The sequence below is a fragment of the Lycorma delicatula genome, chromosome 1 (genome assembly GCF_047948215.1).
Source record: "Lycorma delicatula isolate Av1 chromosome 1, ASM4794821v1, whole genome shotgun sequence".
In the NCBI taxonomy this organism is placed as follows: Eukaryota; Metazoa; Arthropoda; class Insecta; order Hemiptera; family Fulgoridae; genus Lycorma; species Lycorma delicatula.
Window position 1 is genome coordinate 330,103,613 of NC_134455.1, and position 13,891 is coordinate 330,117,503.

General features: G+C 30.6%; 1 protein-coding gene across 1 annotated transcript in view; it reads left to right on the forward strand.

Annotated features, from left to right (window-relative positions):
* Nucleotides 1–324: 324 nt before the first annotated feature.
* The window catches only part of LOC142334251 (facilitated trehalose transporter Tret1-like), a 220,480-nt gene continuing 206,913 nt past the window's right edge, over nucleotides 325–13,891 (forward strand). Inside the window, exon 1 of the mRNA XM_075382125.1 lies at nucleotides 325–694. The gene's annotated coding sequence lies outside the window, so the exon portion shown is untranslated. The remainder of the gene's footprint in view (nucleotides 695–13,891) is intronic.

Below are 13,891 nucleotides of genomic sequence, written 5' to 3' on the forward strand. Positions count from 1 at the left end.
AAGAAATATTTAAAAAAATATTTTAAAATAATTGTATCATTGTTCGTTATTATTTTATATTTCAAACTTTTGCGGTCGCGAAATTAATTTTGAAACATTTGTTAACGGGTGAGAAAGTATATTTATTTTAAATCTTCGAATTATTAATTATAACTTAAATTGTTTTCAATTTATTTTCATACGCTCAGGTGGCGCATTTAATTTTAAGAATTTTTGTTTGGAGGATTTGTTGCTAACTCTATTTCCCTGCGTTTTATCATACACATATGCGGACACGCGCTCATACATACGCAGAGACAGAATGGGAGTATAAAGTAGTGGGAGAGGTAGGAAAAAGATTTGCGTTCAAATTGCATGCAAAACATAACCTAAATTTTCTTCCTAGTTTCTACATATTACTGTTAATACGTATAACTTATTATAAATTACTTCAAACCCCAGTGTATTACAAAAACTTTATGAAATTTTTCTTAAAAATGTATGTTTTTAATCGTATTTCGAAAGGTAAATGCTGCTCAGAACCAAAACGAAAAATGGCGAAGCTCGACTGGTTGCGGAGCGCACGTGATCAGTAAGGCTGCAGTTCACATTGTCAGTTGCCAGCTAGTGCTGCTTCGGTCTGTGTGTCGGTAACTACGTGCTATCTCATCCTCCGCGCGCCGCCACAACGTTCACCGGCTCACCTGCTTTTCAGGTAAGCAACTATGCTTGTTATGTTCCCTATAAGCTTTTAGGTAGTACCAACACAACAAATGACAACAATCTACGGCATGTTTGCCTGTTTGTTCCCGCCCGAAACGATCAATTTTGCTTGAAATCGACCGGCTTTAACGGCCGGTGTTGCCACATCGCATACGTACCTTAACCTACGTGTTGGATATGCAGAAATATAACTTGCATTAATTTTTTCTGTTACTTGGTTTAGTAATTAATTTCTAGGTTTAAAGTACTTTTATAAAGTTATACAGTTACAGTTGAAATTTCGTGATATCACCGATTTTGAAAAATAATTATCGGGAACTCTGTAAAACAAATACAACAGTAACGATTACTTTTACCTTTAAATAAAATTATTATGCTGGTATTTTAAGAATTTATTTTGAACCTATACTGCGTTGTAGTTTGGTATTTTATATAAATGAAATTCATCTTCAATAAGCAATTCATATATTAATTGTTTGTTAATTCATACTACCTAAACAATTTTAAACGAAATAGGTTTAATCGTTCACAGGATTAACCATGAGTAATTTATTGTTGCATGTTTCTTTTGAACTTGAACAGCACTTGCATATTAATGTATTGTTTGAACTTTTCCATTAAGTGCAATGTACTAATTTTGATGAATAAACATGTTATATTAAAAAATAATATTCATTCGTTTTCTCTTAATCAGTAATTAAACGGTTTTTTTCAATCGTTTTTATATAATTTTAATAATACTAACATTCAGTAAAAAAATACTGTTAACAATTCAACGATTTATATTATTTTAACTTGGCGTTTGCACGCAGTCAGCCAGGTTGACGAGGAAAGGTAATTATTCTGTGGTATCATTCTTTTTTAGCTAAAAAATATCCCACTGTTTAATAGCCTCACCGGCACGTTACAAATTAAAATAACAAAGCTTTGTACATCCGATTCTAAATTTAAAAATGTTTTCTATAATTTATATCCACTCTTTAATTAACTCAGTTTCTTTTCCTTTAGGTTACTATTGAATTTGCCTACTTACAACAGAAGTTCTAGAATCGTCTAACGGATACATTTCGATGTTACTTGTGTCACCTTTGTTTCTTTTTATTCAAATTTTTCTGGCAAATTATATTCATGCTTTGTTTATAATAACCAAAAGGAGAAAAATGTAATTACCTAAATATTTAAGAAAACGTTAAACATTCATTCGGTATGTACTTAATTTACACGACCTTAAATCTGTTTTTGAACTTACATCAACTTTAAATATGTTTATTTTCCAAAATAAACATATTTGAATATTTCTGTAATAATACTTAAATCTGTTGTCATGCGTCTTAAAACAAGTAGCTTTTATTAATAGTTTATGTATGTTCGAGCGCGTCATACGTTAAATCTTGATTCGGTTTGATTCATACTTAAATAATTACGAATTAAACCGTAAAATTTATTCGCGTAACCTCATTTTCTGTATACCCTAAACATTTATAAGCGGATGTAGTGTACACAATTATTATAAAATACTATACTATGTATAATTATTCTCAGACTTCGTAACAATCATAAGTGGAATTACTTAAGTAACACTCAATTGTTGTAATATTTTTTATTTAACGATTGAAGAACTCAATTCCATGTCAGTCAAGCCCATATCAGTCGCTTGGTTTTATTATAAATAGCAAATTCTGTGATTCTGAATCCCACTTACCTGTAATCAATATCAATTAATACTTAAGGTTGAAATAGCTTCACTACAAATCACTGAAATTCAAATCACGGTAGTCAGTACAGTATGAGATTCTTCAGTTTTATTAAACAGAAAAACAAGTATTTTTCGCTGTTCTGGACTTCTGAAGGAAATATTGATGATTTCTCTTATTTATAATATTATTTCAATATAATATATATATTTTCTTTTTTAATTTTACATATAATGCCTCTGTTCTGTTTAACAAATAAGATGAAATTAATAAATAAAAATGTTATGAGATGTTTTTGATTTAACATTACGGGACTGATTTAGTTCATAAATATATTTTTATAGATTTCTTGATGCGTATAAAAAAAAATTATACTTCTATTTTGTAAACGGTAGTCTAAATAGGGTTTTAAAAAGTAATTAACTTCTTTTAAAGTTTAAAAAGTTTGTCAGTTTTCAGAATTGTGTTAACTTCTGAAAAAATGGGTGAACGTAATGTAACTCTTACGAAGTTCAATAGTTCTTAATGTCTGTTAATCACACTTTCGTACATTCATGTAATTAAAAATCTGTTAAATTAGTGAAATTGTGAAATTTAAACGGTTAATTAAAATACATTATTGTAGTAACAGTACCGGTATTTTCATTGTCGGTTATTATTTTCATGTATCTCTTTATTTTTTTTTTTTTTTTAATTTTATATATAACCATATAAAATGGTAATATTTATTCTGGCTCATTTTAATACGTTAAATAAAAATTAGTGTAGACTTTTGCAGTTTTGTTAAACTATTAGGCGCGATATAGAAACCGCTAAATTTATTTTCCACCAAAATTAGCTCGGTAATTATTGAATGGCACAGTTGATGTAGGCGATTGATTTCTGTATTGTTCTGATTAAATTTTCTGTGCGTACATTCTGTTGTCCAAACTTTTCTGTATTTTTTGAATACGAGTATTAATTTATTCGTTTACTTGTTAATACGCTTCGGTTAGTTTCATTATTAATCGACTGTGAAAGAAAGGTAATTTATAAAACAATCTTGCAAATACATTTGTGGCGCTGTATACATTAATCGGCCGCATCGATTGACTAAAATATCTTACTCATCGTTTCAGTCTGGGTGGATCAGGAACCCGATTTCAAAAGATTAATGAAATTTTGTTTGTGAATACAAAATTTCTTTTTACTTTTTTGGAATAAGATCCTTTCTGTATTCCTTCTTTCTTTTGTATTATAACGAATATTTTCCTTACTCATTTTAGATCCCAAACCCGTAGGGGAAGACACCCGCCTAGTGACGCTTCCGGTTAGCCCTGATAGGCTTTAACGAGAGTACTCACTTTACAGCTGAACTGAGGAAATTTAATGAGTATCTACTGCAATATAAAATTTTAACTAATTTTCATCAACGTTAAGGTTTTTTCGTTATGAGCCCAAAATTTATTTTATCTACGCTTCAGAAAATGTACAGAATTTTAAAGTAGATTCAAGGAATTTTAATCGTAAATAAAAAATAATAATTATTCATAGTATTCGCGAATATTTAAAAATAGATGTTTTTACTGTAGTTAATCTTATATAATATTTAATGATGATGATAATATTTAATTTTATTTATGATGCTCAGCATTTCTTGTTTGATTTGTTATTATCAAGAACTGATAACTCGCCGGTTCGATAGCGGTATGTTTTATCTAGGCAGATCAGAACTTGGTCGATTCATTTCTCGGTTACTGCGTAATTAGTAATTTGTGATAGTACGCACCGATACGATAGGTGTAATTTTAATGAGATTTAACGTATCAATAAGTCGACATAAGAGTTGAAAGTCGGTTTATTTGTTTGGATCCGTGATGTTGGTAGCACTGCCGGTATTATTCCACCGCTTTGAGAGCTACATGTCATGTGTGCAAGCCTGCTAGGAATGAAATTACTTAGCGATAAACCTACTACGACATTCTTCGCTATCGGAATTATATTGCCCTAGTCCCGACTGCATGGCAAACCTATTAATTCTGAGAGTCAATTATTATTTTTATTTATCTCCATATTTTTTATTCGAACTTATTAAAATAACAAACGTTAAATATATAATGCTGCACGGGTTAACTTGTTTAATAAAAATAGTGTACATTGTTGCAGTTTGTTAGACTAGAAGAAAAAACCTTTGCAATTTTTCCCCACTGGTTTTGCTAATGATAATTTTCAACTACGCACCTTTCTGTAAAAATCGATGTAAAAACCTATTGTCTTAACATATACAGATTTTGGCAGCTGTTTATTCACGTGTGACAGTTTGTTTCTCTTGTTTACCGTTATCAAGCTTTTATCAGCAACAATGTAAAACAGGGACGTCCCTCTTAGTGGATATTCAGTGATTCAAGAAGCAGGAATAGTGCATACATTTTATTCGGGCGCTTTAGTAAGCGTGTATAACAGGTTTCATATTTGTGTATTACTGTTAAAGGTATCTTCTCGCTTGGTTTATTGACTTCAAAATTTTCGTATTGTACGCAATCTTCCTTGGGTTGTAATTGCAGTTCCTTTTATTTCCTTTTCCTTACGAGTAACACGGTAATCTTTTATTTTGTTAATTATCGATGCTAGAATGGATTGTGCATATTGGGCAGACAATACACTTTGTGTTAAGCTCAACTAAAAATTCAGTTTTTTTACAACTTTCTAAAAAATTATACCGATTTTCATCACACACAGAAGTAATACACTTAATTAATTTCCCATCATAATCGTTAATAAAAAGATCTTCCATCGAATTGCGTAATATATTTTCATTTAAATTTATTAATCGTGGAAAATGCTTAATTATTTGTAAGACAAATTGAAGACTCGAATAATTGTTTTGTTTGTGTATTTAAAGATTCGAGTTTATATTTTTTTTCAATAAGTGAGACGTAAATATATATTTTTATGTTGTACAATTAAAGGAATGTATTTCACACTATCGTTCAGATTCGATATTTTAAAAATGTACATACTTTAGTTAATACGTTCATTTACTACTTTCAAGCTATACGCCCATCAATTTAAAGAACATTTTTTAAACGAGCGCTTAATATTTTTGAATTTTATTGAGTGCAACTATCTTTTAACGCTACGATTTCTTATAACTCCGACAATTAAATGGCGTTAGCTTGTATTAAGTTCCTCGGGTTATTCGGCAAATTAAATATAAGTAAAATGAAATTAACACTTTCTTTCTCTTAATAATTTTCTCTCATACTGGCAGTACTGTTATAATGTTTATATAATTTCTATACCTAAACAGATTATGCTCCTATTTTCTGTACTTTTTTTTGCGGGGGGGGGGGGTATTGTTCAATTCATTACTTGATTTCAACATCTAGTAATTTTTTTAAATTTAATTACTATTATTTCTGTTGATTTTTCTTTTTTCTGCTTCTCTCTGGTCGAACTCTTCCCTGACATTTTTAATGTAAATAATTATTAACGTATCGAATTCCTTAATTGATTTAATATTTGACTTCTACGTTTTGGAAATTTGAATTAAATTAGGAGTACATATGCATCCTTGTTTTAAGATTTCACTACGTTTTTCATACCCAAATTATTTCTCCTCACCACTGTGATGGAGAGAAAATTCTTCACTCGTTTTATTTTCTTTATATCAACCGATAAAGATTCTACCTGTTCACTTTGTCGTAGCGTGCTGTTTTAACGACGCGTAATTTTAAGATTTCAACAATAAATGTATCTTCTCATAACTTTCTTAGTTCCTACTTCTTTTGAGGTGTGATTTTTAAAAAAATGTATTAATGGAAGTATGAAAATCTTGAAATTGGTTTATAAAAAATACCAAACTTTCTGCTCTAAATCAAACATATTTGGGCTCAATATTGTATTTCGTTAAAAAGTGATGTATGCTTTAAAAATAAAAAAAATAAAATAGTTTTCTAAAGCGATTTGTGCTAGAAAATTTCTCATGTATCGTAAGATTACATTACGTAAGATTACGTAGATTACACAAGATTATTTTAAGAAAATCGTAAGATTTTCTTTTGGCTTTTAAATGAACGTTAAAATAACAACTGTTTTGTAATTATAAAAGCCAACCAAAGTAACTGAAGAAAATGGCTTTTTATAATGGTACCGTTGTATTGTTTATATATATATTAACTGAATCTTCAACGTAAAAGAGGCCCCCGTCACTTAGTTTCGTCTATAAATAATAGTTTACTGGCGAACACATAACTTAAATTTCTTTTAAATAACCCCACAGAGAGACGTTCAGATGAGGGGTTCTTGGTTGCCATATCCTTTAGAAATGATATTTCTGCCGGGAAAATTCTGTACAATCTCCATAGTACAGCGAGCTGTATGGCAGTAACGCTGTCGTGTTGCAACCAACAGTCACGCTCATCCTCATGCAGTAATGCTATGAACTGATGGATAATTTCTTGATATACGACAGCATCCACAGTTTTTTCAAAAATAAGGTTCCTATTCATCGCATTGAAACCGCACACCATACGCCTATTTTTTGTGGGTATAGGGAGATTCAAAGATAATGTGCGGGTTTTCAGTACCCCAGGTTGAGTAGTTCCGACTATTAACGTATCCACCAAGGTGAAACCTGGCTTCATCTGTGAAAAACACTTGAAATAAAATGCTAATGTTGCCTCTATTGAAGTTCTTGAACCTTGAGAATTGTGTGTCAACTCTTTTAGCATAATCTGCATTAGTTAGCTCATGGAAAACTTGCACTTGCTCCAGTTGCACCAAGTACCAAGCTGCAGTTGTACCAACATCTTCCATATTATTCCATCAATATACGCATTTTAACAAAATATTTAATTTTTACTAGATGTACAAATTACATAGTCATGGGACCTCTTTTAAGTTGAACTCCCCCCTCTCTCTCTATCACTCACCCTCGCTCTCTCTCTCTCTCTCTCTCTCTCTCTCTCTCTCTCTCTCTCTCTCTCTCTCTCTCTCTCTCTCTCTCTCTCTCTCTCTCTCTCTCTCTCTCTCTCTCGCTGTGTGTGTGTGTGTGTGTGTGTGTGTGTGTGTGTGTGTGTGTGTGTGTGTGCACGCGCAAATCAATCAGCATACTAATCAAATAACATAATTAGTCACATTATGGTTACTGGCTGTTACTATAAATAATAATTTAAAAAGACTAGAAAATAAAAACCAAAATTTGGTTTTTAGGAAGAAAATGCATTAATCTGATGATTTTATTTCTGAACAGATACAATCAAGATCACTTTTTTGATGTTCCTCTCTATTATAACAAGATTATTATTTTTTTTTGTAACAATATTACATTCTCCAGTCTTCTGCAGTAATAAAAAGTGCACCTTTCCGATTCGTCCAATTTTCTTTTGAGATAGTAAGAAACTATTTTTTTTTTATTTGGAGAAATGATTGGTATCTTGTATTTTCCCCAATTTTAAGCATTCGAATTATGGTCTTTCATAAAAAATAGAAATCTTAGAGCTGGTTGATGTGTTGCTTGAACATTTGATTAATAAAAATCATCTCGGTAATAGTTTTATCTCTGTTTTTTGTTTTTGTTCATAAACGCAACCCTTCTTCATTAACTGTTGAACACATTGATTCAGGCGATCTATCGAAGGTTTTTGCCTAATTTTCATCTTATTAAACTTACCGATGTGATTCATTTTCCAACAAATGCAGATTCGAAAGGAATGCATAGGTTGAGTTTTTCTGTTAAGTATTAAAGAATATTTTCAGTACGACTGAACATGATAATCATTTCTGCTGCGATCTCTAATGTTAAAAAAAGCACCTGAAATAAAACCATTCTCACATTCTTGAAGAAGTAGAATAACTTTTACTGAAACAATAATTCTATACTAAAATCATCAGTGATGTCTGAGTAAGAATTCGGTTGAAAAATACAATTCTTTCTTGATTACCTTTGGTTTTCCTACGTACAGAAATATTTACCTGCCTTCCATTACCATTCCGCTTACCATTAACTTCGAGATAAATAGATAATTTAGTCACGAAGATTTACTGTTTTTACAATATTGCTTAGTCGGATATTAGTTAGAATTGCAACAACATTATGTATCGTATCAAATTCTATTTACCCTACAAAAAATGCCAAACGTTATAAAATACATTGACAGTTAATATAAGTATCAAATTATTTATCACGAGTCAGCATAATCGATCATATCTTATAGTTTATTATTTATTTTTTGTTTTATTAAGTTCTATGGTAATGAATAAATATGCTACAGATCGTGAAATGAAAGATGAAACCGTGTATCTCATAAGTAAGAAATCACTATACTTTTATCACGGGCTTCTTTTATAGTTAATTGATTAAATAATATTTTTGTTCGATATAAATCCGTAATAAAATCGATCAGACGACTAATAGAATGTTTTAGCACCCGACTTTTACTACATTTTTCACAAAATTCGACTTGAATCAGATAGCTCGTGCAGTGTTTTCTGATGAAAAATTTTACATCAGCGATTGATGATTCTGAATATGTATACAGCCAAACAATACTTACTAATGGGCAGACATTTAATATAACTGGCTCAGTTTTTGTCGTAAGATAATTACGTAAGGTAATCGTGAACGACATAATCCTGTAGAGTACAGAAAGTATTCTACATATGAAGATAATGCATTTGAAATCGATATATCTATCTGCAAATTATCCCGTACGAACTAACGAACGTGTCACTTTGTATGACATGTAAATTTAGACCTATACTAAAAACGACTGATGTTTTATTAACAAAAAAATGTTTTTTTTTTGTTTTTTTATTAAAAATGAATCTGAAATAAAATCTAAATTTTATACTAAAGAAAATATCTATGTAGTAAAACGTTAATTGGAAATATTGTGTAAAATTGATTATGTTATATCGCACTGAAATGATCTAATGTATAAAAAGCAAAACAATAAAAAAATTAATAAAATTAATTTAAAAAAATATTTTTAAAGGAACGTTTAATTTATACTATTACGTACTTAAAGTGACGACAAATAAATCAGTGGAACAATTTGTGTATATTTGGTACATGTTAACGTATCTTCGTTTCATATTCTTTTTTGAATAACTGTAGAATTTCTGTGTTATATCATCTGTAAAATAAAGCTGTAACATGTAAATCATTAAATCGATGGATCGCTGTAAAATATCTTAACGCAAATACTCTTTTGCCACATTAATTTTTTTATGCACTGCTTTGTTACACTCCCTTCATTCTGATTCTCTCTCTCTCGTTTTGTACGCATAAAATGATTACCACATTTTCGTTCGTCCGCAATTGTGAATCACTTATTTTAATATTATAGTGGTCTTCATTTTGTATCTGAAAATTCTATTCATAAAAAAGTTAAAAATTCAGTACCTGCTCAACCAACCAGTTTTTAAAAAGAGGATGTTCGTAAACAGGGGACCTCATTTATCAAAATATTGGTGGGGGGGGGGGGAGACATGCGAAAGTTTATGTTACCTAATCAGTTTCGTTTAAAGTCATTCAAAAGATCGCTTCTCCTGATTTACAATAATGCGTGTATTAGACATTGATCTAATTGTTGAAATTTGAAAAATATAATAACTGCTCAACATTTCAGCAATTTATATTCCTTTTTATAAACGTGGTATGATTTTTCGTACGGGAAATAATAATGAATCACATCTCTTATCATATCTGCGTACCGATATGTCTGATTAATTAATTAGGTAATTTATATCTTTTGCAGTTATTGAAAGCAACTTCACCATTAAATTACATGCATTTGATATATATATATATATATATATATATATATATATATATATTAAGTAAACAATATTATCAAATACAATGCGTATATGTTACTATGTGACCTACTTCTGCGATCACTTAAAATGGTAAGATGATTAGCCTTGTATGGATTTAAGTAGTAGGTTTACAGATATCAGTGTTTGTAACGGTGTTATGGTTTTCAACCAGTTTTTAAAAAAAGTTTAAATCGACAAGAAATCCCAGCAAATGATAATGAAATTTAGCAAAACTTTCAGACGTGCATACTTCTCAATATTAGGAAAATAGATTAATATAATATAATAAATTCAATAATTTCTTTCCTAAAAATGGAGTAAGCGAAATTTTTATTTCATGTGAAATCCCAGATTACTTTTCATCTAAAATCATTCCCTTATTAAATCCGTACCCACATACGTAAATTTCGTGCCCATGCCCACGTAAAATTATTAAAATATAGACAAAAAATATATGTTTATACAAATCATTATTTTAAAAATCGGAAATTGCGAAAAGTAAGACCATAATATTTTAATTTTAGTAGAAGTATCGTCCAAAATTTTTAGTAGTGATTTATTGATTTAACTCGTAATTATGAATAGTCAACCTAGATTTTTTCTAAGTTTTGTTATTATTTTACTTTTCATAGATGAAAGTCAATTTTTTAATGCTTTGTATTGATAATTTATTTATTTTTTTTAATAATTTCAACGTGCTGGATAAAATTGTGATAAGAACGTGAATATTTATTTTCTTTATAAAAATTGATTTTATAAGAAATAATTATACAATATTATAAACCACATACAAAAAAATAAATCGCTCAGAATTTTCATGAGAAGTAGTTACGTCAAGTTTGAAAGTATGTATTACATAAGCAGAAGTACGTTAATATCTGTCATATAAATCTCCCTCTATGAATGATAAGACCTTGCCGATGGTGAGATGGCTTGAGTTCTCAATGATACAGAGTAACTGGCCCGAAGGTGCAACCATGTCGGAGAAATATCTGTTGAGAGCCAGACTAAGGAATCATTCCTGAAAGAGGGCAGCAGCTCTTTCAGTAGTTGTTAAGGGCGTCGGTCAGGACGCCTTAAACGGCCATATCAACATCACTCAATCAGATGAAATCAATGGAAAACTACATCTGTTTTTTTTCCAAGAAAATTTAGCTCTCTTCATTTTCATGTAAAAGATAGAGGCGCCTTACTTGGTAATATATTCCAGAGGTAAACTAGTCCCCCGTTCGGATCTCCGGGTGGGGACTACTATGGAAGGGATCACTAGAAAATTAAAGAATAACAATCTACGGGTCGGAGCGTGGAATGGTAGAAGCCTAAAAAAAGGTTGGTAAGTTAGAAAATTTAAAGAGGGAAATGGGTAGGTTAAATATAGATGTAGTAGGAATTAGCGAGAATCGGTGGGAAGAGGAAAACGACTTTTGGTCAGATGATTGTAGAATAATTAACTCAGCTTCAAATAAAGGGCAGGGAGGAGTAGATTTCGTAATGAACAAGAAGATAGGGAAGAGAGTAGAGTATTTCAAAATGCATAGCGATAGAATCATTGTAATAAAGATAAAATTAAAATTAACGTCTATGTGCCTACAAGTGCCCATAATGATGATCATGATGATGATGATGATGAGGTAGTGTGTGTATACGAGGAAATTGACGAAATAATTAAACACATAAAAGGGGATGGAAATTTAATAATAGCTGGAGATTGGAACGCAAGCATTGGAAAAGGAAAGGAAGGAAATACTATGGGTAAATAGGTGTGTTAGGAGAAGACCAATTTGGTTTCAGGAGAAGTATAGGGACAAGGGAAGCAATTTTAGGCTTCAGATTAATAGTAGAAGGAAGATTAAAGAAAAACAAACCAACATACTTGGTATTTATAGACCTAGAAATGGCATTTGATAACGTACACTGGAATAAAATGTTCAGCATTTAAAAAAAAATTTGGTTCAAATACAGAAATAGAAGAAAAATTGCTAACATTTACAGGAACCAAACAGCAACAGTAATAATTGAAGAACATAAGAAAAAAGCCGTAATAAAAACGGGAGTCCGACAAGATGTTCCCTATCCCCGTTACTTTTAAATCTTTACATAGAACTAGGAATTAATGATGTTAAAGAACAATTTAGATCCGGAGTAACAGTACAAGGTGAAAAGATTAAGATGCTACGATTTGCTGATGATATAGTAATTCTAGCTGAGACTAAAAAAGATTTAGAAGAAACAATGAATGGCATGGATGAAGTCCTATGCAAGAACTACTGTATGAAAATAAACAAGAACAAAATGAAAGTAATGAAATGTAGTAGAAATATCGAAGATGGACCACTGAATGTAAAAATAGGAAGAGAAAAGATTATGGAGGTAGAAGAATTTTGTTATTTGGGAAGTAGAATTACTAAAGATGAACAAGGCAGGAGCGATATAAAATTACGTATAGCACAGGCGAAACGAGCCTTCAGTCAGAAATATAATTTGTTTACATCAAAAATTAATTTAAACGTCAGGAAAAGTTTTTTGAAAGTATATGTTTGGAGTTCTAATCGGTCTTTATGAACATTTGTCTAATAACATTGATAAACATAATTTTTGTTTCCTAACATGCGATACATGATTTTAATCTGTTTTTTTGATGCTGAAAACGAATTTGAACTCAGAATCTTTCTATCTCCCACTATTTTTGAAAAAAAATTTAATTAAAGGATTTTTTTCATTTTTCAACGTATTAGCATTTTTAGCTCCTATATTGTATTTTGTTAGCTCATATTTTACTGTTTAACTTGGTTAACATAATGTTTAAGCTATAAATAAACACTACTAGACAAAGAATTAAATCAAATCATAGTCGCATATTATGCTATCATATCTAACACTGAGTGAGCCATCATGGATAAAATTAATCATGTCTCTGCAGGTCAAAACATGTAGCTGAAAACACAGCTGTGTTGTTTGTATTAAAAACTGGATTTAGGAATGAATTAATTATGTTCAGTCTTATTGCTGTCTTAATTTTGTTAACAGTGCAGTGTTATAATGCCTCGAAATTGTGTAAATGATGTGGATGCCTTTTGTTATGTATGTGGTAAGTTTACCGTAAAATGAAATAGAAAAAACATTACACCTTTAATTAAAAAGGCATTTCTTTTGTACTTTCAGTGCAAAATTGGTGATCAGGATAAGACGTGGGCTCCTCATATAGTATGCATTAATTGTTCTGGATATTTAAGAGGATGGCACGGAAGGCTTTGCCATTTGGTGTACGTATGGTTTGGCGTGAACCAAAGGATCATGTAACCGATTTTTACTTTTGTTTAAAAAGTGTGTCTGGAATTTCTAAAAAATCTAAAAATACTGTAATATATCCTTCATTGCAATCTGCAATCAGACCTGTACCTCATAGTGAAATTATTCCAGTTCCTGAGCCACCAGTGAATGTATTTTTCGAAAGTAGCGATGAATCGGGAAGTACTGAAGAAGACAACAGTGATTTTGATTTTGAATTATCTTCCAAAAGCCACATCTTATATCACAAGGTGAATTAAATGACTTGGTTAGGGATCTAAATTTATCAAAAAATTAAGCTGAACTGTTAGGATCAAGACTGCAAGGTTGGAATTTACTGGAAAAAAAAAAAAAATTCGGCCTTTCAAAGCCGACTAAAAGAACTTTCTCAGTACTTTATTGAT